The following is a 24,203-nucleotide window of genomic DNA, read 5'->3' as shown; positions in this document are numbered from 1 at the left end:
AGATACAAAATTATTTCGAAATGAGAAGAATTTTCGAAAGAGCTAAATTGGCAACAACAAAATACATACATATATAGAGGTTGGAGATCCAGGATCACGTTTTGATGACAGCCTGAGCGGTAATCAGACCTTTGACCGAAAGTCGACTTCGATTTTAAATACATTAAAAAAACTTGTCTAATCGATTAATCGAAAGTAGATTTACTTATCCCCAGGTGGAGTGCTAAAACAAGTGTTTTGTTTACATTTTTTGACAGATATTCAATGAATTTGACAATTTAAATGAAGCCTTTCGAGAGATTCTTAGAAGTACCTAATTGTAACAATACCATTTTGGGAAAAAAGTACTTTTTAATTTCCATCCCTGTTACTTAGTAAGCAAGTAATCTTTCCGATATCTTAATTTAAAAGAGAGCCTCTCAAATTTTTATAAAACTTCTTCTCTTTGGATATTTTTTGCCAAACAAAAACGACAGAGAGCGAAGAAAGGTAACTGCATTAGTGGTGGTAAGAGTATCTTTTATCTTAAGCCTCTGTGCGATAGAGTTGTGTTGCGCCAAGTATCTGTGTGCGTTTATCTAAGTATCTTCTCGATATTATTGCCTTTGTTATTATCGTCGTCATCGTTGTTGTTGTTTTTCCTTTAAACCTCAACAGCTGCTGTGTCTGCTCGCTCGGTCGTTCGCACAGATGTATGGGTTGAATTGTGCTGCCACTGCATGTTTTGTTTGTAAACCAGCCCTGGCTGGTCTGTTTCGTTGGGCTAACGTCTATTCCGCCAGCAGTACAGTAGAGTTATTTCAACCGCTGAAACGTACGGAACGTTATAGCATAGAGCTCGTTCAAAACCGAGAGGGTTTTCTACTCGCAAACCAAACCACCGTCGTCGCCGTGTTAACCGCTTAGTTAGGGTATCGCGTTTGTGTAGTTTTTTTCCAATTTCATTTGTTCGTTCTCTTCGTAAACTTAATTCACAATAAGACTAATAAATTAGGTTGTATTTGTTAGGCGGTTTGACTAACGAAATCGATTGAAAAACGTAACGCCGAAGAAAACGACGCGTAAATCAATAGCAACAAAATCATATATAAAACTATAATTGAAAAAATAAAACCGAAACGGTTACGGTTTAAAGTGTAAAACTCTTTACAATCTGGGATTAGTTCATCAATAGAAATAACACACCTAATTAGCAGAAACAACAATAACAAAAAGTGAAGTGATCTAGCCAAAAATAACGAAACAAGTTAATGAATATTATCATTACAAAACTGAGAGAACAACAAATCGTGCCAAACCTAAACACAAAACTTGGATTACGAGACGGAAATCGAATTACAAAACCCCATCTAATTAAATTATTTACAAGGCAGCATTACAATCTACCGGATAACCTCCAGATTTTGGATAATATATGGTAAATTAAATAACTTCAAAATGAATAAAATAAGCCCAGAACATGCCAATGAATGATCGAATAAATACACACATCATACAAAATTCAATACCTATTTGGAATAAATAATTCAAGCTGAAATCCCAAAACACTTCGTTCGTAGGGTTTTCCACTGAAGTTCGTTTATCTTTCAGTTTCATTTGTATTTTAACAACAACTCTCATTTCTACAACAACAAAATCTAATAATAGTCAATTGCCTGCAGTCAAATTGTAGTTGAAAAAAACCAATAGCACCACCAACAACAACAACATCAACAATAATGACTTTTTATTACTACTTCGTTATTGGTTGGTTACCTTACCTCTTTGCCTCTCTTGCAACGATGCTAAATAAAGTCGAGTTTAAAAATATTTCTGTTCACAAAAAAACAACAGAAACGAAACAGAAAAAAAAGAAAACAAGTTTTCGAATTCATTGGAATTTCTTTAGACCCAGCCATCCACTGCTCTGAGAGGCAACATCACTGCTGGACACATTTAAAAGTTGATATACTAAATATCAGAAAACGAGGGGAGTCAGCATAGATCTGGGATCTTTGCCGAGATCATTTGAAAGGCTAATCTGTCTGAAAAACACATTTGGACATGTATTCTGACAATAGAAGTCGTTTTGATAGAGGCTTCTATAACTAGGAGGCATTGGGATGTGCCTTCTGTCTCTTAAGGTACCATATAAAAATTCTTCCATTTTGTAGGGTACCATTCATAAAGTGTTCCATCTTAGAAAATATTTATTGAAAAGTGTTATTTTGATCGCAGCACTTCTTTTAAGAGATTTTGTGTCAGACAAAACATATTTTGAGCTTTAAATATCTAGGAGTCCTTATAAACGACCAATGGGATATATCCAATGAAAAAAGTACCGAATATATATGGTTAGAGACCCCTTCTATAAAGTGCCACGATAGTGGTATCCAAACAAAATACAGGTTTATCAAAGGCTACAAGAGGTCTTTCATATGCTGCAGAAACTTGGACAGACAAGCGACCAGAAAAGCTCGAATCCTTTGAGGTATGGATATACCGAAAAGTACTAAAAATGCGTTGGACAGACTGTATGAGATGTAAGGAGATTCTGAGGAAAATGAATACGAATAGAGAACTAATGAGAAGTATTAAATACAGATAAGTGTCACATCTGGGACACATCATGCGGAATGGAAAATGCAAAATACTGCTACTGAATGGCCTAATAGAACAGGTACTCAAAGGTCTTCCGACTCATGAAAGAAATTTAAAAGGGTCTTCCGTCTAAAAGAATACACTTTGAAATGTTATTTGTCTCATAAGAGACCTTTGAAGATACCCTAAATCTCATAATAGATCTTTGGAATATGTTAGACATTTGGAAGTTACTTCAACTCATAGTGGGCGATCTGAAAGGTTCTTTGTCGCAAAGAAATAATTTGAATAATTTTTCTGTCTGATAGAAGATCACTTTGAAGGGTCATAGAAGATGTTTCCAGACGTGTATTCTTATTAAATAAAACCTTTAAAATGTCTTGAGATCTTATAGAACATTTTTTGGAAAGTCGTATGACTTACGCACAGTAATTGTTTCTCATAGAAGACATTTCAACTGTCTTGTGTTTCATAGATTCCTTCTGAAGTTCTATTGTGAAGTCTTCGGTCTTACAAATGAGCTTTAAAGGTATTCAGGCTCACAGGTGATTTTGGAAAAAGTCTTCCACCTCATACATTCCATTTTAAAGTGTTTCCGTCTCATCCAAGACTTGTTGAAGGATCTTTTATGTTGTAGAAGAGTTCTTGCATTGTATTGTGACTCAGAAGTCTTTTGAAGGGTGTTCCATCTCATTACAGATCATGCTAGAATGTTATCCACCCTATGCAAGACCTCGAAAAGGTTTTTTGTCTCACAGAGAAGACCTACCAAAAGTCATTCTTCTCACAGTAGACCTACCAAAATCATTCTTCTCACAGTATACCCCTAAAAGAAATTCCGTATAGTAGAATGTCATTATGAAGATATTCTATGCGTTTTGAAAGCAATTATGTATTATTAAAGATCTTTGAAATATTTACAGAACCGCTGAAAGATATTAGCTTTGTTCCTTTACCTTTTTAATGGTAAGAGTGGTAAAAGAGAAAAGTGTCAAAATTGTTCAAAAATGCTCTCTCATGAACATTTTTACCAGAAAAGTAAAGGAACGGAAAAATGGTAGATCCGGCAGCAATGTCAGAAAAAAAACATAAAAAAATCAATTTTCGTCTTTTATTTCACAGTTTTAAATTTAGTGTTGTCAGTGTTCGACTTTTTCTTCGGTTTTTCGTCCATTTTGTGAAATAATCGTCAAACAAAAGTCGAAAAATCAGTTCTGCCATTTTCTACCTGCAGAAATTTTGCTGGTAGCCTGTGGTAGAAGAGAAATCCATTTTCGCTCTCTCTCCCCTCTCACTCTCTTAAAAATTGCTTCCAGTTTTGCCACTTTTCGGGTTAAGGAACGCTTTGCAGGTTAAAAATGGTAACAAATGGTTAAAATGGTAACCTCAGGTAAGTAAAGGAACACAGCTATTGCAAAAATTGTTTCCTAATTGACACCATTCTTGTCCAATAGAAGAACTATCGAACGACTTTCGTCTGTTGAGAGAGTTGCGGAAAGGCGTATGTCTGGAAGAAAACTTCGTAAAGTTCTCTGTAAAATTTGTAATTTTTAATTTGTTCACCTTTTCTTTTAATAATTCACTGTGGTACATTTGGTCCTTCGACTTCAATTCAGAAGCCTGTTAAAGCCATTTTAAGTCAATTCCTTTTGTCTCATAGAAGGTCTTTGGTCTTATTAATGATCTTCGAAGGGTTTTAGACTCATTCAGGATATTTTGAAGTGTAATTTTCTTCATAGAAGTGGCTCATAAAGTCCCATTGAAGATTCTTACCTCTTATATCCGCAAATGAATTTGGTTTCAATTTCGCATCTGCCAAAATGTTTTAAATAAATCGTAATGGTACATTTGGTCCTTCGACTACATTTCAAAAGTCTATAGACACCATTTGAGTCAGTTCCTTCTGCCTCAAAGAAGGTATTCGGTCTTCTTAATGATATTCGAAGGTTCTTTTGACTCATTAAGGATACTATGAAGTGTAATCTTCTTCATAGAAGTGCCTCATAAAGCGTATTGCCTCTTATTATTCCCAAAAAAAACATTCTTCTAATTTTGCTGTCGGCCCACAATTTTAATAAATTCACTCTCGTAGTTTTTATCCATCGACTATTTTTAAAGCCACTATCCACTATACTATCCATTCCGGAATATTTGGTCCTTCGACTAGATTTTAAAACCCAATAAATACCATTTGGAATCAATTTCTTTACCTCATAGAATGACTTTTGTTTTACTAGCGACCACTGAGCTGTCTTTGATCTCAAAGAAGAAGGTGGTTTTCTTAAGTATTCTCTATACTTATGTCCCCTTAGGAACTTTCTGAAATAGTGATATGTTTTATTGAAGTTCCGCGGAGTGGTCTAATGTATCTTTAAGGGGGTTTAGAAGACCTTAAAGGTCTTCGAATGATTTCTTCAAGTTATAGTTGACCTTTGGAAAGGGTTTCTGCGTGATAATCTCTTGTTCAAAACATTTTTAAATACTACGTTCTCATATATTTGGTCCTTCGACTGAATTTCAAGGAAATAAATGTGTTCTGAAATGGTGGTATAGAGGAGGTTTAGAAGATCCTGAAGGTATTTGAAGAACTTTTTCAAGTTATATTTGACCTTTGGAAAGGGAAATTTTTGAATTAATACTTTATCTTATATTTGGTCCTTCGACTGCATTTCAAGGAAATAAAAGTCGTTCTAATATGGTGATCTGTCGTGTTGAAGTCCAACGGAAAGTCTCATGAGATTTTGAAGAGCTTTAGAAGACCCAAAAGGCCTTTGAATGACTTCATCGAGTTATGGTTAACCTTTGAAAACAGTTTCTGGTTGATAGAAAACATTTAAATGAATTAAATTTATAAATCTAGTGTATTTGGAGCCTATGATGTACAATCGAAGGACAAAATAAACCCCGACACCTTTCATGAACATGTTCGGTATTTTTAAAGCTTTGAATATCAATATCCTATGAAGCAATGAAATAAAATCGAAGGACCAAATTATGTTTTTTGTACTACATAATAGTTGTATAGGTTCAATAGGAACTTTGCAAGTATTTGTGATCGAGGGATCAAACATTTTCGCATACATAAATTTCCCATGAATATCCCCAAGGGTAAATACTTTCTCAATTTTAACTAAATCTAGTACATAAAGGAAGCCTTTGTAATATAATCTAATACCAAATAAATCCCGAATTGAATTTGACATAAATATTTGTTATGTTTAAAGCATTAGAATGTTGCCGAAGGACCAAATATTCTGTTATGCAATTCACTTCTTGATATAAAAATGGAAAACCTACAGGTAGCCCAACATGAAAGCATTGAAAAAGAGATCTAAGGACCAAATATGCTAAAATGGGTTCAAAGTACTGTAACTTTCTTAACTTTACTCAATCTCGTTAATTTTGCAATGTATGAAATAATTGAATATGATATTTAACACCAACATTGTTGGTACTTTTAAAACTAAGTATGTAATCGAAGGACCAAATAAATCTTTAACTAAATCTATTGGACTTAGAAAGTTCGTGTCTCGAGATCGAAGGACCATTTATGTTCCAATGTGTCAAATACTTTGTAATTCTACTTCATTTTGGGAAATTAGTTAGACTTTATGGTATGATCGAAGAAAAAAAATCGAATATGGAATTTAACATCAACATTGATGGGATCTTTTCATTTTTAAATGTGTTCGAAGGACCAAATATTTGTTTAACTATAATCAACTTGCCTTTCTATATGAAAATCTTCGTGTACTTGTAGATTTAATTTAGAAATGTCTTCATATGAAAACCTGTGACCTGTTATTCACCACTCATGCTGTATACATATCCACACTTATTGTAAATTTTGATAACACGTTATAATCTTAAGTATTACTTTTTCTATTGGCGCTCTGTAAAATTGTAACGTTTCCAAAAAGGCTCAATAAATTAAACCTTAAACCTTATTCACCAATCAAACCCACATTGATTTGACTAACATCTCCCCCAGCTTTTCATTCTACCCTCATATTTCTTTGATTAACACCTAACGAATATAGCGATAACAACAACAACGTCAGCATCAAACCACATCACCTTTGTTTGTTATTTGCTCTTTTAATCTGAGAAACAGTAACAGAAAAATCAACAACAACAACTGCATTTAAATACTGGAAAATGAGATGAAGTTGAAGTTTTTTGTCATGCTTTCATTTGAACGGAATTCCAATAGCCCCCCAACAGAAGTAGCATTCAAAGAAAAAGCAGAAGAAATAGAAAATTCCCCAATGTAAAACACCGAAAAAGACCAACTGAAAATGAAAGCTATTTTGAATAAAACTTTTCTTAGCTTTGTTGCGTTTCGTTCCCTCGTTCTTCGTCTTAATCCACAAAAGAAAAGAATTTTACCTTCGGCTGCTTATGCTTTTTGGGTCACTCTCTTGAGTCACCTTGTGTGAATTGTGGAGAATTGAATGACGGCGGCTTAGGCCCTTTTTTGGGGGGTTTAACACAATGTGTTTTGATTGTGGATAACTCTTTGGCCATTTTATGTATTTAGTTTAATTAAATGCATAAGAAAAAAAAAATACGAAACAAAACTTAAGGTATTCATGTCATTTACAAGCCATTTATGTAGCTGCCGCTATTCTCTCTAGCATTCACAGACACACATTGATTTGCATTTTCAGTTTTATCGCTAAAGAATTCGGAATTAATTTAAGTAGGTGTGTTTGTTGTGGTTGGAGTTTTGCAAAATGTTTTGAAATATTGTTGTTTATAAACAAATTTTGAAATTGCTTTTTTTAGCTAGGAGGTTTAAAATATTCGTTCAATACAGCGAGTGGAAGCATGAAGTGTGCTCGAAGGACCAAATGTTCTTTTGTTAAATTTTGCCTTTTTCAGTTGCGACAAAATTAAATGATCGAAGGACTAATATTTTCTATGAAGACGGGAAGTTATCACAATTTGCTGGATATACAATAAATATTAAGATGAGTTCGAATGACCAAATATTTCTTAGAATAATCAACCTTTGCGAATTTGTCAATTCGATGTTTGTAGACAATATGTACATCATATATTTGACTGCAGGTATTCTATGCCACGTTTTCTATACTGAGTTTCGAAGCATTATTATCTGCTCGAAGGACCGAATTATATTAACCTGTTGCAGTTGGTTCATTAACCTGTACGTAAAGACGAGGGATCAAAAAGTATATTCCAATGAAATTAAATATATTGGCGAAGGTAGATCGAAGGACCAAATATATTTTTGTGAACAAAATGTTCATATTTAAAACAAATTTATTCATGAGCTAAGACTCTACGGATCAAATATAAAATTCTTTGCAAGGCATTATCAAAGGTAGGTCGAAGGACCAAATATATTTTTGTGAACATAATTCTCATATTTCAAACAAATTTATTCTTGAGCTAAGACTCGAAGGACCAAATATAGAATACTTTGTAAGGTGGCTCTTTATACCTCGAATTTTTTTGTCCCATTTCATATTCTCTACATTATCTACCCGTAGACTTTTCAAATAGCTATTCTTTGCTTTGTTTGCCGATACTCATTGAATGTTGCGATTTGTGTGTGCCTGTGTTTTTAAAGGCTTAAAGTTAATTACAAGCGTATTTGTTGCTATTGAACATGCTGAAAAAAACAAACAACAGAAGCGGTAGTAGTAAGCTTATGACGCTTACCTCACACCCCGTTTACTTCAGGTTTATTTATTTACTTGGAAACCTTGCAATTTCAAGTCAAAGTTCTCATTAACACAGAATGGGGTTCTCTGTGTATTACGTCGGTAAAGTAACAACATTTTTTTGTTATTACCTCTGTTTTGTTCGTCTTCTTCTTTTATGCACTTTTAGCCAAGTTTGGAGCTGCATTTTTTTTGTTATGGCATGGCAGCAGCAGTAGTGAGCAAGGTAATGCAAAACAAAAAACGGGAGAAACAATAGAGAACCATAGTAAAGAGCAACAAAGCTCTATTCATAAAATGTGGCCCACCTAATGGAATTTCCTATTAATTTCTTGGAGTTCCACAAAGTTTTATTATCAGTGTTATATATTTTCTTTCTGTTTGCTGACGTAGCTCCATAAATTCTTTTCTTCATTCGATCAAAGGTGTTGTTGATTTTCGCAATATTAGTCATAACCATGAAGCAAAAGAGAGAGATAGTGGCATGGGAGAGAGCCAGCCACTACTGTAATATATGGTGCATAATGCCAACTCCAACAAGTGTTTATATCTATCTACCTGTTTACAACAACAGAAAAAACAAATTTGCAATAACCTCATGATAATGATGACGATTTTTATGTAGACGCTTATTGCCAACGTCAATGACTAAGAGGCTAGAAGGTAATTACAGATTTATTATTATATAATGGCACATGAGAAGGGGTCAAGGAAAGGTTCACAGAGGGTAGAGCAAACGTGAGAATTAAATCTGATATCATAAAGTTAAATTTATGAAAAACAAAATTACTTATTTGTACAGAAGTGATGAAAATTCAAAGTTCACCTTGCAGATAAAGTTCTTTTTGGTCCTTCAAGCCAAATTCCATAAAAATATTTGGTCCTTCGACCAAAAAATATATATGAAACCCACAATTGCAACAATAAATTAGCTTTCTAGGGATAAAAATAATTATTGTGGTTCTTTGAGCTGACGCCAAGACTCAATGAATCAACTGAACCCTAAAAACCACAATTATTTGGTCCTTAGCATCGCTTTTACTGCTTCAGAACTCATCGTAGAAGCGCGTGTTTGCGTGAGAAATACATCTCATAGCATAAAGTAAAATCTGTGAAAACAAAATCCAATATTTGTACAGAATTCTTGAGTATTAAAAGTTGACCTTGCGGACAAAGTTATTTTTGGTCCTTCGAGTCAAGATCTATTAAATTATTTAGTCCTTTGACCTAATACATGTGGATGTAAAATCCTCAACACCTATATGGAATACAGTTTGCTTGAATAACAAATTATTTGGTCCTCAACACCTACATCAAATAAGGTTTACTTGAATAACAAATTATTTGGTCCTTCGAGCTCGTGTATGTATATAATTTATGTATGTATATAGTTTATGTAATATTTATGTATATAATTTGTTTTTATTCAAATAGTTTATATTTAGAGTATGACACTGAAGATGTTAGGGAGATTAATTAATATTTGAATATACTGAATTTTTTTAGTAATTTATAAAATAAAATTATTAAATTTTACAATGAAAATGTAACGTTTTTATAGAACGAACACAATGGGGATTTATATCAAGTATAAGCAATGGAATTGAAAATTTAAACCCACTGGATTTAACCAAAATAATTGAATTATAATCCTTAATACCCCGGTTACACTATTGAAGGTTAACCCACTGGGTTTAATAGATCCAGTGGGTTAATCTTTGCTGGTTACATTTTGCTTTTCGAGGATATAAACTGTCAGCTGATGTTTGTTTACGTATACATACAAAATGACTAATAAAGTCGTGTTTTACACGTTTACAATTTCTCGTATGAGATATCGTCCCCTCTTTGCTCATATTGGTATATTTTACACACAGGGATACATTTTTGTATCATGGTATCAAGCGTACGTTTTGTTAAAAAAGTGTCTAATGTAAAAAAATAAATAATTTTATGATTTTCAAATAACTTTAAATTTATTAACTCCATAAAATCTCATGTGACCAATCGTAAAAGTGTAAAACACGACTAACTCTGTTGCAAAAACAGTTGCAATTTTTGGTACTTTTTGTGTAGAGTTGGATTTTTTTGCACAAATACCGAATACAACACTGTATTTTTGGTGGATTTGTGCCGGATTTACAATAAACCCAGTCGTGAGTGGATTTAATTTTTGTATGGCAAATCTGGTCAGATTTGACCAGATTAAGCTATAAATCCTCATGAAGTGGGTTAACCCGGCAAAAGCTGTAGTGTAACCGTGCTATAACATTATTGAAAGGTTCGGCCTTATCTATATGCATGTAAACGAAACAAATAATAAATAATTGGCTATTTGGTCCTTCGAGGTTACGCTAACGCAGTTTCCTATTTTATTATTTGGTCCTTCGAGCAGTTTACATTAGAGTTGTGTAGTTTCGGAACGAACTAGTTCCAAGTTACTATTCCGGACAAGGAACTATTGGAACTATATCCAGTTCTTGCATTTACATAGTTCCTTTAGTTCACATAGTTCCTTTCGTTTTTCTCGTTCCTTCAATTTAACGCCTACGTCGATCTTTGGTTGTTGCTGTTTGTTCGCTGCAATTTATTTTTATGTCAATTCATCCACCAAACAATGAAAACATTTCGGTCTCGCAACTATTTGGAACGAAAAAAAAAACAAAAAGAGCGACGGAAGAGAAAGATTCGTGGAACTATTTAGGTCTCGGAACTATTTGGAACGAAAAGATCGATGAAGGAGAAAGATTCGTTGAACTATTTCGGTCTCGGAACTATTTGGAATGAAAAGAACGATGAAAGAGAAAAATTCGTTGAACTATATCGACGTCGAAACTATTTGGAACTATAGAACTATTTTAAGGAACTAGTTCCTTTTGGGAAAAGGAACTAGAAAGATCGATCCGCTCCGGGAACTAGATTGCCCAACTCTAGTTGACATTGCTTCAAAACTCGTCTATTGAGATCTACGACCTCTTTCAAAGTAGTTATTTGGCCATTCAAGCTTACAGAAGGCTCAATGAGGCACTGAAACTTGGTGAAGGAGTTTCTTACTATATTCAAAAATCAGCATAGGAAAGATCCAGTTAAATACATTTGTTCTGTTGACATTTACGACCTCTTTCAAAGTAGTTATTTGCCCATTAAAGCTTACGAAAGGCTCAATGAGGCACTGAACTCCTTATAAATGAGTTTCTAACTATATTATTTGGTCCTTCGAGCATTTATTATTGCTTCCAGTTAAATATACTTGGTCTATTGAGATCTACGGCCGCTTTCAAAGAATTTATTTGGCCATTCAAACTTACGAAAGACTCAATGAGACACTGAACCTAGGTAAAAGAGTTTCATACTATGTTAATTGGTCCTTCGAGCAGTTATCATTACTTCAAAACTAAGCATAGTAAAGTTACAGTTACCAAAATGAAAACGCCAATTGTGGGTGTTCTCACTGGAATGAAGGGCGGTTGGATTCTTGCAGTGAGCCTCGAAAATATTTTAATAGTGGAAATATGTTCCTCAAGATTCATCCATAAGGAAATATGGAAATGGAAAAAAGGAAAGAAAAATGCAATGTGTAAGAAGTTTGGAATAAGAACAATAATGGTTCTTTGTTGAATTCAGTGAAACAAAGCGGTGGCTTACCATGGACAACAGTACTGATTGATGCTTAGTTTATCTTCAACCAACTGATATTCCATTCACAAGTACAAGTAAGATTCTGCGTGATGTACTTTATAGTACACAATAGACCTATTTCAAAGAAGTTTTTTGTCCATTTGTGCTTACGTAAGGCTCAATGAGACATTGAACTCTGGAAAATTAGTTTTTTACTAGTTTTTATTTGGTCCTTCGAGCAGTTATCATTGTTTCAAAACTCAGCATAACAAAGTTCCAGTTAAATATATTGAGTTCTACGACCTCTTTCAAATATGTTATTTCGCCATTCGAGCTTACGGAAGACTCAATGAGGCACTGTGTGGGTAAATGGGTTGCTTACTATGTTATTTGGTCCGTCGAGCAGTTGTTATTGCTTCAAAATTCAGCATAGCGAAATACCAATTAAATATATTATGTCTATTGAGATCTACGACGTCTTTCAAAGAAGTTATTGGGCCATTGAACTTTGGTAAAGGAGTTTGTTACTATATTATTTGGTCTTTCGAGTAGTTAACATTGCTCTGCATAGCCAAGTTCCTGCTATATATGTATATTTGGTCCACTGAAATCCATGATATATTTCAAACTATTTTAATTTGGCCCTTCTCGATTGACGTGCTGATTCGTTCTTAAAAAATCGCAATGACCAAACTCTATCATTATTTGGTCCTTCGAGCGAATTTGTGGCTTTAAAAATCAGAGTTAATACGAAGTTCAATGTCTTATGACACTCTTACAAACAATGTTTTAGGCACATTCAGAAGAAATAATTTGTTATGAAGTATATTTGGTCCTTCGACCTGAATAAGAGCAAAATGTATGCCTGTATTGTGGATTTACCATATGGATTGATTGTAAGTACTCTTAAATAAGTATCCATCGTGAATTTGCCGAAGAGAAAAGGGTTTTGGCATATTCAGAAAAAAACTGTTGTTTATGAATATATTTGGTCTTTCGACCTCATATCTCATGTTCATTTTCAGAAATTAGAATGAACATTGAAAGTATGAAATGGTACTTCGAGAATTTGTCTTAATATTCAAAGAAATCTGGGGAAACTCAAATGCACAGAAGCTGAGAGCTAATGCAAAAAATACCACACAGACCAGAGATTTTACCTTAGTTTTGACACCGGATAGATGAACCAAACTATTTCTAAAATAATAGAATTTTCTTTGTGCGTATGGATCAACTTCCAAGTGAAAAATTCATTCAACGCTGACTGCAAAATTCGATGAGCCACTTATACATAAGCTCGAAGGACCACGTATATTATTAATATTCTTTTTCCAAATGTTAAGATTTATTAGATTAATGATACATGCTCGCAGGACCATATACATCCTAATGGAAATAAAATAAAATGCGCAAATCCTTGGAACTTACAAGCAGCGAAATATAAACGAAGGCCATCATTTTCAATCGTTTTATTGTTCATACATTGAAGAAATCAGTCCTGAGGGCCTAATGACGGAGTTATGTATCTCCGTCTTTAGGCAGCATGGCATTCTTGTTTATTTCAGATAAAATAAATACCAGTTACAAATTAGTAAAAGTGGTTCTGACATTTCGATTTTCCCTAACCAGACACGACCAGAAATTCGTGACGCTTATATACCTTCGCCAGAAAGGCTAACGAACCATAAGAGTACATAGATGCCAAAACCACGATCAAATTAGATCGTGGGTTGTGGCCTGTGCCAGTAAAAAATAAAATCCTTGAAACTTGAAATCAATCCTGCTTTTAGCATACTGCCTAAATACCTTATACTTTTTTTGGTAATGCCCTTTTCATACGGGATTTGATCTCGAAGGACCATATAATTTTCAAAAAGTCTCTAAAGACATTCTAACTACAAATTCTATAGGTCAATGGTGTTTTAGTTTATGCTCGAAGGACCAAGTATTATTTTTGCTACCTTATAAATCTTGAATTTTAGAACTTTTGTTTTTTGTTTGCTCGAAGGACCATATACATTGCCCTGAAAATTGAATGAAATATCAGTGGATAAAACTAGCCATTGTGAAAATATGTATTAGACCAACTAAACAAATTAAATGTACTAATATTATTTGGATACCAATATTATTTGGATACCAATATTATTTGGATCTTAGTTAAACAAATTAAATGTACCAATATTATTTGGATACCAATATTATCTGGATACCAAAATTATTTGGATCTGAGCTCGAAGGACCATAATGAATATTAAAATTCGAATATCAGCAACATAATCGGTACAAATTCCATAGGCCTGTGATGTTTTAAAAATATGCTCGAAGGACCATTTTTGCTTTTTGCTACCTTATCCACCTCTAGTAGAATTCCAAAACTTTTGTTACATATTCGAAGGACCAAATACTCTGCTTTGAAAAATGGAATGAAATGTAAATTTGCTCGATAAAACTAGTCATTGTGAAATATTACAACAACTAAACAAATTAAGTTGCCACTATTAAATTTGTTTCTTAGTTTCGGATTTGGGCTCAAAGGACCATTATGAGGTTTTAAATTCAAATATCAGCAACAAATGTTGAAGTGTTACCGAAAGACCAAATATTCGTAAAAGTATCCACTTTTGTGAAATAAAAAAGGTGTTTTTAGACTTTGCCATAAGCTCGAAGGACCAAAAACATTTCCCGTACCTATGTAAAATGCCTCTGGTGTATTGTATGATTTAACTTTTTAATTTTTCTTTGGTAACTAACAAAACCTGTTTGTGGAAGTTTTTTGTTTGTTGGCCATTTCGTGTTGTTCTGCAAACAAAAGTCAATTGTTGGAGACAGAGAGAGGTGGTCGGTCAGCCGGTTGCAAGACAAGGCAACTGGATGTCAACCATTGTTCTTATGGCTAACGATTGAATGTTGTTGGGCCAAGCTTAACTGCTGATGATGATGATGTAGACCAAATAATGGGTAACAGTGGCCATGGCCTCCTGCCTAATGGGAGTAAGCAAGCAAAGACAAAAAAAGAATAAGGAATTCCTGCTTTTTTTCTTCAAGTTGGGAAAAAATGAAAGGTTTAAAGTTTGTTGTTGGGGAAACAAAAAAAGAGAGCATCGCTTTGTTTAAAAAGGGGGGACTTTGTTTTCCAAGCACAAAAACTTTACTTTTTTCTTTCATGGTTGCCTTGGGCTATCTTTTTGTTTCTGCAGCTTACCAGTTTGTAATGCAAGTGCAAGTGGCGAAATTACAACATTGTGTGAGATTAAAAACATTAGAGGTAGCGTTGATGTAACCGTAACCTTTCCATTTCACATAACCTCACTATCTATTTGTTTTTACAATTAATTATCAGCGCAAACTTTTTTTTAACAAGATTTCCATGCTCCTCACTTGGGATTTAGCCACATATGTTTGCTCTTAAATGACATAATGGCTGCAGCAGCTGTTTAAAATGGCTTAACTAAGTTTAATTGCTTGCCTGCCAAGTATGGGTACTTTAGATTCATAGACTATTGTTGGCGCCTGCGCCTAATCTCCACTACTATATGGTACTAGAAAGGTTTTAGTATCCTGGGTATAAATATATTTCTACAAATGTGTGTGTATGTAGTTGCAGTTTATTTAAGCTTCTTGTGAATACCACAAAGTATACTTGTTGATTATAGTTGCTGCTGTTGTTGTTGGCGTTGTTATTGCATTTCATGTTTCGTTCGTTCCTCTTTTATCATCATTGTCATCATCATCACCATCAACATCTTCACACAAGATAGCAGCAAACCTCGAGTAGAAGAAAAAAAGTTCATTTACTGGTAGCAAACAACAATCATCTACTCAACAATCGCCAACAACAGCAACAATATTTAGTGTTAGAGGTTAAGTACGTGCAGTTTCTGGCTACTGCTGCTGTAGATGTATATGGATGGATGGATGGTTGGAGGTTAGTTGGTAGGACCAGAGGCTATGAAGGGAAACTTCTGTGTGGTTTTATGGCATAGATTGCAATATTTGTTTATTTTTTTGTTTAAAGCTGCTACTGTTCTTTCGTCAAATAAAATTTTGTTATCTTAAAAGCAAAGAGAGTTATAACTGGTTTACAACTCTTAGTACGAGTATATAATTCCAAAATTTCATATTCTATTATAATAAACGTTTCAGTTTTAATTCATTTCCTGAAATTCTTTGCGAAACACATTAAAACTTTGCGTATAATATGAGGCATACTTATAGTTGTTTGGATAATTGTTTACAAATGCCTAGCATACTTTTGGGATGAATCATTAAAAACATAGATAATGTAATTTATTACAACGGCAAATGAGAAGAGAGTGATAGTGTATCCTCGTAATGGAATCCCATTTCTGTAAGCATATATTTAGGGTTGTGTGAAAAGTGAAGTATACTTTTAGGGAAAATTAAAAGAGAATGTTGTCTAGTGATGTGGAATGAAGACAATATGCAGTGATATATGTGGATTTGATGAGAGTAGTTGTTTAGCGATCCAATCCAAAGAAGTTATTTGGACATTCGAGCTTGCGGAACCTTGGTGAAACAGTTTCTTACTATATCATTTGGTCCTGTTAAATACAGGTCTACCAAGATTAACGTTTTCATTCAAATTATTTTGGATTTGTACCTTCTGGAAGATTTGCAGCTAATGATCTGGCTTAACAATACGTGAAACGTGTCGAAAAAGTAATTAAAAAATATTATTGGTAGCTAAACTTCTTAGTGTAATGTCAGCTAATTTTTTTCTACATTTGTTGCCATGTTGTCACACTATGATTTATGCTTGGTTCGCATCTAGTGATAAGAAAGAGTTGCAAAAGTAGGCATTTCTCAGAAATCTCAATGATTCACCAATAGTTTTATGACGTTTAGTTTTTGTTTTGGATTATAAACTTCCTGGAACTTCCCCTTCCCCGAAAAACATAATACAATTATATCTTCTTATTTATTATACAATAATTCATTATTGTCTAGCCTCCAATATGGTACACATAATCCTCGGGATGGCATTTTAATTATATTTAATTAAGAGTAGAGGTAGTGCCTACCTAAATTATCAAAAAAGATTAATTTCCTCTAAAATTATGGTTCATCCCACTCTCAGAGGCGCGTGTTGGGTGGATTATTATTTCAAATGAAGAAGTATTGTGACCGTTACTTTGTTTTAGGAAACGTTTTCATAAAAAACAGGAATTTGACGGAATATTGTGTACAGTACAATGAACTATACAGTACACAAAATTATAACTGTGCTCTTCCCTAAGACCCCACCTTCTTATCAACAAGAGAAATTTAAAGATTCCAGCCTCAGCAATTTTTCCTGGGAGTTGATCAGTCACTCGCAAGAATTTTAGAATTTGGGTTACATGCTCGAAGGACCAAATGCTTTGCTCTGCAAATCGAATTATATTTCATTTTGCCCCTAGTATACAAATCAATAAAATAAATCAATAAATTAAAATTCCTCAAAAAAGTTGTGTCTTTAGTTTGGATTAGATATGGAAGGGCCAAAAAATATTTGATAGAACTATATCGGAATTTATTATTAATATAGGATAGTGCGTCACTGGAAAGGGTTTGCAAATTTGACGCAATGTACAGTACATTACACTGTTATGTACAGTATACAAAATTATAACATTCCGTTCTCTTCTCGGGTGATTTCCCCACTGTACAGTGGTTCCGCCCATGTTCTGCATTTGTTGCCATGTTGCCACACTATGATCTATGCTTGGTTCGCACCTGGTGATAAGAAAGAGTTGCAAAAGTAGGCATTTCTCAGAAATCTCAATGATTCACCAATAGTTTTATGACGTTTAGTTTTTGTTTTGGATCATAAACTTCCTGGAACATGCCCTTCCCCGAACAACATAATACAATTATATCTTTTTATTTATTATACAATAATTCATTATTTTCTAGACTCCAATTTGGTACACATAATCCTCGGTATGGCATTTTAATTATATTTAATTAAGAGTAGAGGTAGTGCCTACCTAAATTATCAAAAAAGATTAATTTCCTCTAAAAATTATGGTTCATCTCACTCTCGGAGGCGCGTGTTGGGTGGATTATTTAATAACAAGTTTCTAAATTTTACGTATGGCTAAAATAGCACAAAATAAACATAGATAACATTTTGCCAGTTTGCTTTGTTTTGAAGCTGTCAACTAATATTTAGACCATATCGGGTACAGACAAAAGAAGAAAACAAAAAACAACAACCACAAACACCCACAGCTAAACGAAAACAATAGCTTAAATTTTGCGCTTATTTACCAAAATGTCAGGCAATGGAAGTGACATTATTTTGTCTATTATGGCCAGTTATCTAGTTTGAGAAAATAAATTAAAAAAACATATGAAAAAATAGATAATTTTTCTTTATTTAACTTTTTTACTTCTAAAATAAAAAAGTAAATAAATAAATTGTTTAAATAAAAACGCTCTGTTGTATAACTTTGAAATATTAAAAAATATATAATTTTGTGGTTATGAAACAACCTGGGTTGATGGCTGGACGGACACACACCTAATAGTAACGTACAGATAGAGACATAGAATTGCTTTTATCATGACAACTTTTGATTTGCTACCAAATAAAAAAAAAATTATAAGAATAATTATCTTAGTTACTCGTAGACATAAGCCAAACAAAGTCTTGGTGCAAATATTTAAATTTAAATATTTTTTTTTTTGCAAAGATAAAAAATCTTAGTGGCAAGTGGGAATGCCAGAAACAAGTCTTGTGCATTCTTTACCACCACGAATATTGGAATATTTTTACAACCACTTGAATATTTTTAAAACTTGATTTGGAATGCAAAACGAAATAAACCCGACCGCAATATAAAATATTCAATGTCCAATATTTCCTATGACCGGCATGTGCTGCATGCGGGTTTTTTGCGGTTAAGTTTGTCACACTTGGTTTGGAGTTTTCGGAATCTAAAATATTACATTTTTTCAGTGAAGAAAAATTCAGAAGCTTATCGTCACCATAAATGCCCGAAGACGTAACCGTCATGAAAATCGAAATTCGTTTTTTGACGTAATCTGATACATAAACCTAAAATACATGCTCTGGCAAATTTTCAAGCTTCTACGTTCAAAAACAACGATTCTATTCAAGAAATTGCATTTCGGAAAATGGGATAATGTTGCAGATTTTGTTGTAATGGAGGATCTCAAAACTAAGCACTTCAGCGGTTTTGGTTTCACTACCAATTCCCCTTCGTATATGATCGATAATATCCCATATACTCGCCTTCATAAGATTAGTATTCCATAAAACAGTTTTTAATTTTATAACGTTTTTGCTTCTCCTGTAGAGTTTTGGTTTTGTGGGATACGTCTTCGGGCATTTATGGTGACGTTATGCTCTATATGTTTAATAATTTTGGAGTTAAGTTGTTCTTCAAAATATTTCTATTCAACCTTTCTCGTTTGATTTCGGGCTTCGTTGTTATATATAGTCTAAGTGAATCAAATGAATTTGGTCCTTCGAACAGCTCTTATTGCTTCAAAACTCAGCATAGAAAACTAAGAATTATTTATAGGTTAGTCCGCCTATACAAACTTTTTTAATTTGGGCAAGTTCAGATAAATTATTGTTATGAAATATATTTGGTCCTTCGACCTTAATAAGAATAACATATAGCGTATATTGTAAATATACAATATGGATTGATTGAATAAATCGAAAGACCAAATATGTTGTAAATAAGAGAATCACTTGTTAATTTCCAAAAGTGAGAAGATTTTGGGCATATTTAAACATATATTGTTTATTAAAAATATTTGGTCCTTCGGCCTTATATTTTATGTTCATTTTCATAAATCTCATTCTTATTTAAAATATATGGTACTTCGAATTTTTTTTTCTCTTATTATTTGAAAAAAAAAAATACAAAGGAAATCTAAATCAGAAGAAAAAATTGTTTATGAAATATATTTTGTCCTTCGACCTAATGCATATACAGTGTGGATTGATTGTATAAACTCGTAGGACCAAATTTCCATACATGAAGATCACTTGTGAATATGCCGAAGTGCAAACATTTTAGGCATATTCAGAAACAAATATTGCTTATGAAAAATTGTTGGTCCTTCGACCTCTTTTAAATTTCATAAATCTCATTCTCATTAAAAATATATATGGTGATTTGAGCATTCATTATTACACAATTATTCGACAATTTTTATTAATTTAATTAATCGAGCTTTATGACATAAGGAGATTACATTGAAAAATGGATATCTAGCGAAGTCCCACACACATAGATATCAATTTTTCAATGTAATCTTCCTATGTCACAAAGCTCGATTAATTAAGTTAATTAAAATCTCACAAATAATGGCCTTCGCCCCTAAAAAGGCAAAAACTTAAAATTTTTTATTAATATTCCTTATAATATTTAAAACATTTAATTTCTTTTCAATGGAAAACTCAATTTATAGGAATTGCGAGCCTCCGTTTCTTGACTATTCGATATTCGTTCGATGAGTCAACTATTTCTAAAATAATATGTACCAAGTGATTTGCAAATGAAAAATTCTTGCAACTACAAAATTCTATGAGTCACATAAACATAAGCTCGCAGGACCAATTATCTTATTTTCATTATTTTCCCAATGTTTCAATTTATTTTATTAATGCGAGATGCTCGAAGGATCAAATATTTTCTAATGAAAATCGGCACTGGGGGCCTAAAAGCGTACATCCATTAGCAGCAAGGCATTCTTGCATAAAGACTTCGGTACATAAGAGGCATGCCTTTCTTGCTTAAAAATAAAGAACGCCTTTTAGTATTTTACTAGAAATATATTAAACCAGAAAGCCAGCCGCTTATGTACCGAGGACTAAAGAAATTTCAGGTAAAATAATAAAATCCGACCTAATTCAAATGCGGTTTTGACATTTTTTTATTCCTTTACCAGGAATGACTTATGGATGGTAGCCATGCCGCTCACAACACGTCAACAACACATAAGAATACAGACATTTCAAAATATAGGTGGTTGTTTTTTATTCTTTGTTTTGAATCTCTTATCCAAAACTTGTAGAATTCTAGAGCGTTTGTTTCCAGCTCGAAGGACCAAAATTTAGCTCTGAAAACGGAATGAAACATCATTTGCTTGATTAAGTACACCAAACGAAACAAATTAAAGTTCCTCACATAAAATTGGTTTCTTTGGTTTGGATCTGAGCTCGAAAGACCAAACAAAAACATTTTTACCTTTTTAAGATATGCAAATTTTTGAGACTATGGCATATTTCAAATGAAGAAGTATTGTGGCCGTTACTTTGTTTTCGGAAATGGATACAATGCAGTCCACACGGAGTTATGAAAAATGCACTTCGTTGGATATAATTTATAAGCAATTGCTTTAGAGATCCCTACAAAAAGAAACAAAAACAGTTGGTTGATCCCTACCCACTGCTGGCGAAATCATTTATTTTAACAATAATGCTTGGTTTACATTTACGAAATCCACTCGATTTCAACTGTCAAATCCATAAGTTAATCGTCAAATGAAATCCAATGGATTTCAGATGAGATTTCATTTGACGTTTGAGCTATGGAATTGACAGTTGAAATCGAGTGTATACATTTCTAAGAATTCGTTATAAAATAAAGAAAGAAAAACTTACGTTGTGAACATTTTTGCGGTAATTCACGAGACGGACATTTTTAAGGGAGTGGAGTCCAGTTGGAGTCAATGGCGAAAGCTGAACTAGTGATGGGAAGGCAACATAAAACACTTTTAGGATGATGAAGCAAAATCAGATGCGCTTGGATTAATTGGAGAACGAAGAAAGTAAACTCAAATGTGATTGAATTTAATGGAAACTTTTTTTAATTTGTGTTTATATAATAAAAAATATTAATATTATTGTTTTACACAAATAATAAATGCATTTTATTTATATTTCGCAATGGCTAGCATTTCTATTGCATCTTTAGACTGACTAAAAATGCAATCCGAAGAGTGCCTTTAAATTCAATCCAAAAGCTGTGATATGAATCGAAAATGGAGTGCATCCTAGCTGTGTGCTGTGGAAGCTGCGCGCTCCTTTGTAAAATTCATAAGTGAATTCATAGAAAAATATGTACTCCAACGGCACTTGTACTGTACACTTGTTGTGATTCAACTGCATCCTCGGACGCAAACTTTTTGCTGGGGTAGTCTTCCCAAAGACCCCACCTTCTTATCAACAAGAGAAATTTTAAGAAGCAGTTTTTCCTGGGAATTTTTCTGTCAGTCGAAAGAATTTTAGAATTTGGGTTACATGCTCGAAGGACCAAATGCTTTGCTCTGCAAGTCGAATTTTATTTCATTTTGACCCTAGTATACACGGTATACACTGTAATACAATGATATTAAAATTCCTCAAATAAAAGTTGTTTCTTAGGTTTGGATCAGAGGTCGAAGGACCAAAAAATATTTCATAGATCTATATCGGAAATTTGATACAATGTACAGTACATTATACTGTTATGTACAGTACACAAAATTGTAACATTTCGTTCTCTTCTCGGGTGATTCCCCCACCTTTTCATCTACGAAGACCTTCAAGATCCCAGTATCAACAGTTTTTCTGGCGTTTTTTCCAAGAATTCATATAGAAAAATGCTGAAATTTCGGACGATTTTAAATATTTTTTCTAATAATTATGTGCAAATTTATATTTATGCAAAAATTTTAAAATATGTAAGAATTTTTTCTAATGCTCAATAAAAACATTTAGCAACACATGTTTAGAATTTTTTTCCTAAAATATTTGTAATTCAATTCCTTATATAAATAATCACTTTATTGGCTTTTAAACTAATAATTAGTTTTATTTACTTTATATTTGTACATATAAAGGACCAGATTCCTTAGAACTAAGGAATAACATTCGAATTCCATCCAGATTCTCGGTACTAACAAAAATTGAACTATGGTCGAAGGACCAAATATTCACAAGAATCCACTTTTGTAAATAAAAAAGGTTTTTAGGCTCTTTTATTGGCTCGAACTGTCAAATGCCTTTAAATGAAGAAGCACATTCGAATATCATCAACATTATCGGTGCTAACAAGCATTGAGACTTAGTCGATGGACCAAATATTCTCAAAAGAATCCACTTTTGGAAATTAAAAAAATAGCCTTTGTTATGGAATCGAAGAACCAAAATCATATGAATGGGCACAATTTTTTTTATGAAGAATAAAATTCGAATATCATCAACATTCTTAGTACAAACAAAAATTGAGATATAGTCGAAGTACCAAATATTCATAAAAGAGTCCACTTTTGAAAATTAAAAAAGCTTTTTAAGCTTTGTTATGGGCCCAAAAACATACGAGAGACCGAAAACTTTTCAATGAAGTATAAAATTCGAGTATCATCAATATTTCCGATACTTGCAAACATTAAGATATTGTCGAAGGACCAAATTTTCATAAAAGAATCCATTTTTTAAATTAAAAAAGTTATTTGTGCTCGAAGGGCCAAATTCTTTTTTAGAAGAAAATCTTTTAAATATCTTCAAAATTCTCGATACTAACAAAGATTGAGAAAAAGTCGAAGGACCAAAAAATACCCATAAAAGAATCACTTTTGTAATTAAAAAAAAGTTTTTAAGGCTTTGTTATGGGCTTGAAGGACCAACAACATTTCAGGTACTGCAAGAAAAATGATTCTGATGTACTATTAAAATCTTATGTGTATGATTTGAATTTTAAGTTTTTTCTTTAGAAACCCAGAAGACCTTTGTAGAAAGATCGCATATTAAAAATCCACCTTTAAAGTATCCCATTTTTGTAAAGGAATTTAATTTTCCAAATCACAAAGACCAGATGTGAGTTGTTGCATAAGATTCCAAAAGATTTCTAAACTCTTATGCCACAGTTAATAAAGCGTAACAAATTATGAACAGAAAAGGAAAATATTGAATCGGTCAATATTGGTATTTGTTTTTGCTCAGTGTAGGAATTTCTTTTGTCTGCTTGTTAATGAAACATCTGCTTAGAAACATATGCAGGACAATGGTAGGAACAAAACAATATGACACGTACTACACGAGGCATATGAAAGAAACACCTTCCAAAAAAGGAATACAAGATCACAGGATATCTCTTTCCCTCTCTCTCTCTCTCCCGTGGATCCTTAATTTTTTGTGTCCCAAATAAAAATACCACTTCACATTTCATTTACACAGGATATACACAGGAGATAAACAAACTAAAATGAATTTAGAAATGTATAGGGGTGTGTGTGCGTGTACATGTGCTGTTTGGCTGAAAGATATCCTGTTGTTTCAGGTAG

General features: G+C 33.1%; 1 protein-coding gene across 2 annotated transcripts in view; it reads left to right on the top strand.

Moving 5' to 3' along the window:
- Positions 1 to 24,203, top strand: part of numb (NUMB endocytic adaptor protein) — a 113,059-nt gene that overhangs the window by 53,980 nt on the left and 34,876 nt on the right. The window contains exon 1 of one of the 2 annotated variants that reach the window (XM_073966794.1): positions 629 to 1,417. The exons of the other annotated variant lie outside the window; for it this stretch is intronic. The gene's annotated coding sequence lies outside the window, so the exon portion shown is untranslated. Of the gene's footprint in view, positions 1 to 628; positions 1,418 to 24,203 lie in introns of those variants that run through there. 2 annotated transcript variants of the gene reach the window in all.

The sequence above is a fragment of the Musca autumnalis genome, unplaced genomic scaffold (genome assembly GCF_047663935.1).
Source record: "Musca autumnalis isolate F117 unplaced genomic scaffold, ASM4766393v1 scaffold_2, whole genome shotgun sequence".
Taxonomy (NCBI): Eukaryota; Metazoa; Arthropoda; class Insecta; order Diptera; family Muscidae; genus Musca; species Musca autumnalis.
Note: the sequence above shows the minus strand (reverse complement) of the source record. Positions and strands in the feature narration are given on the sequence as shown.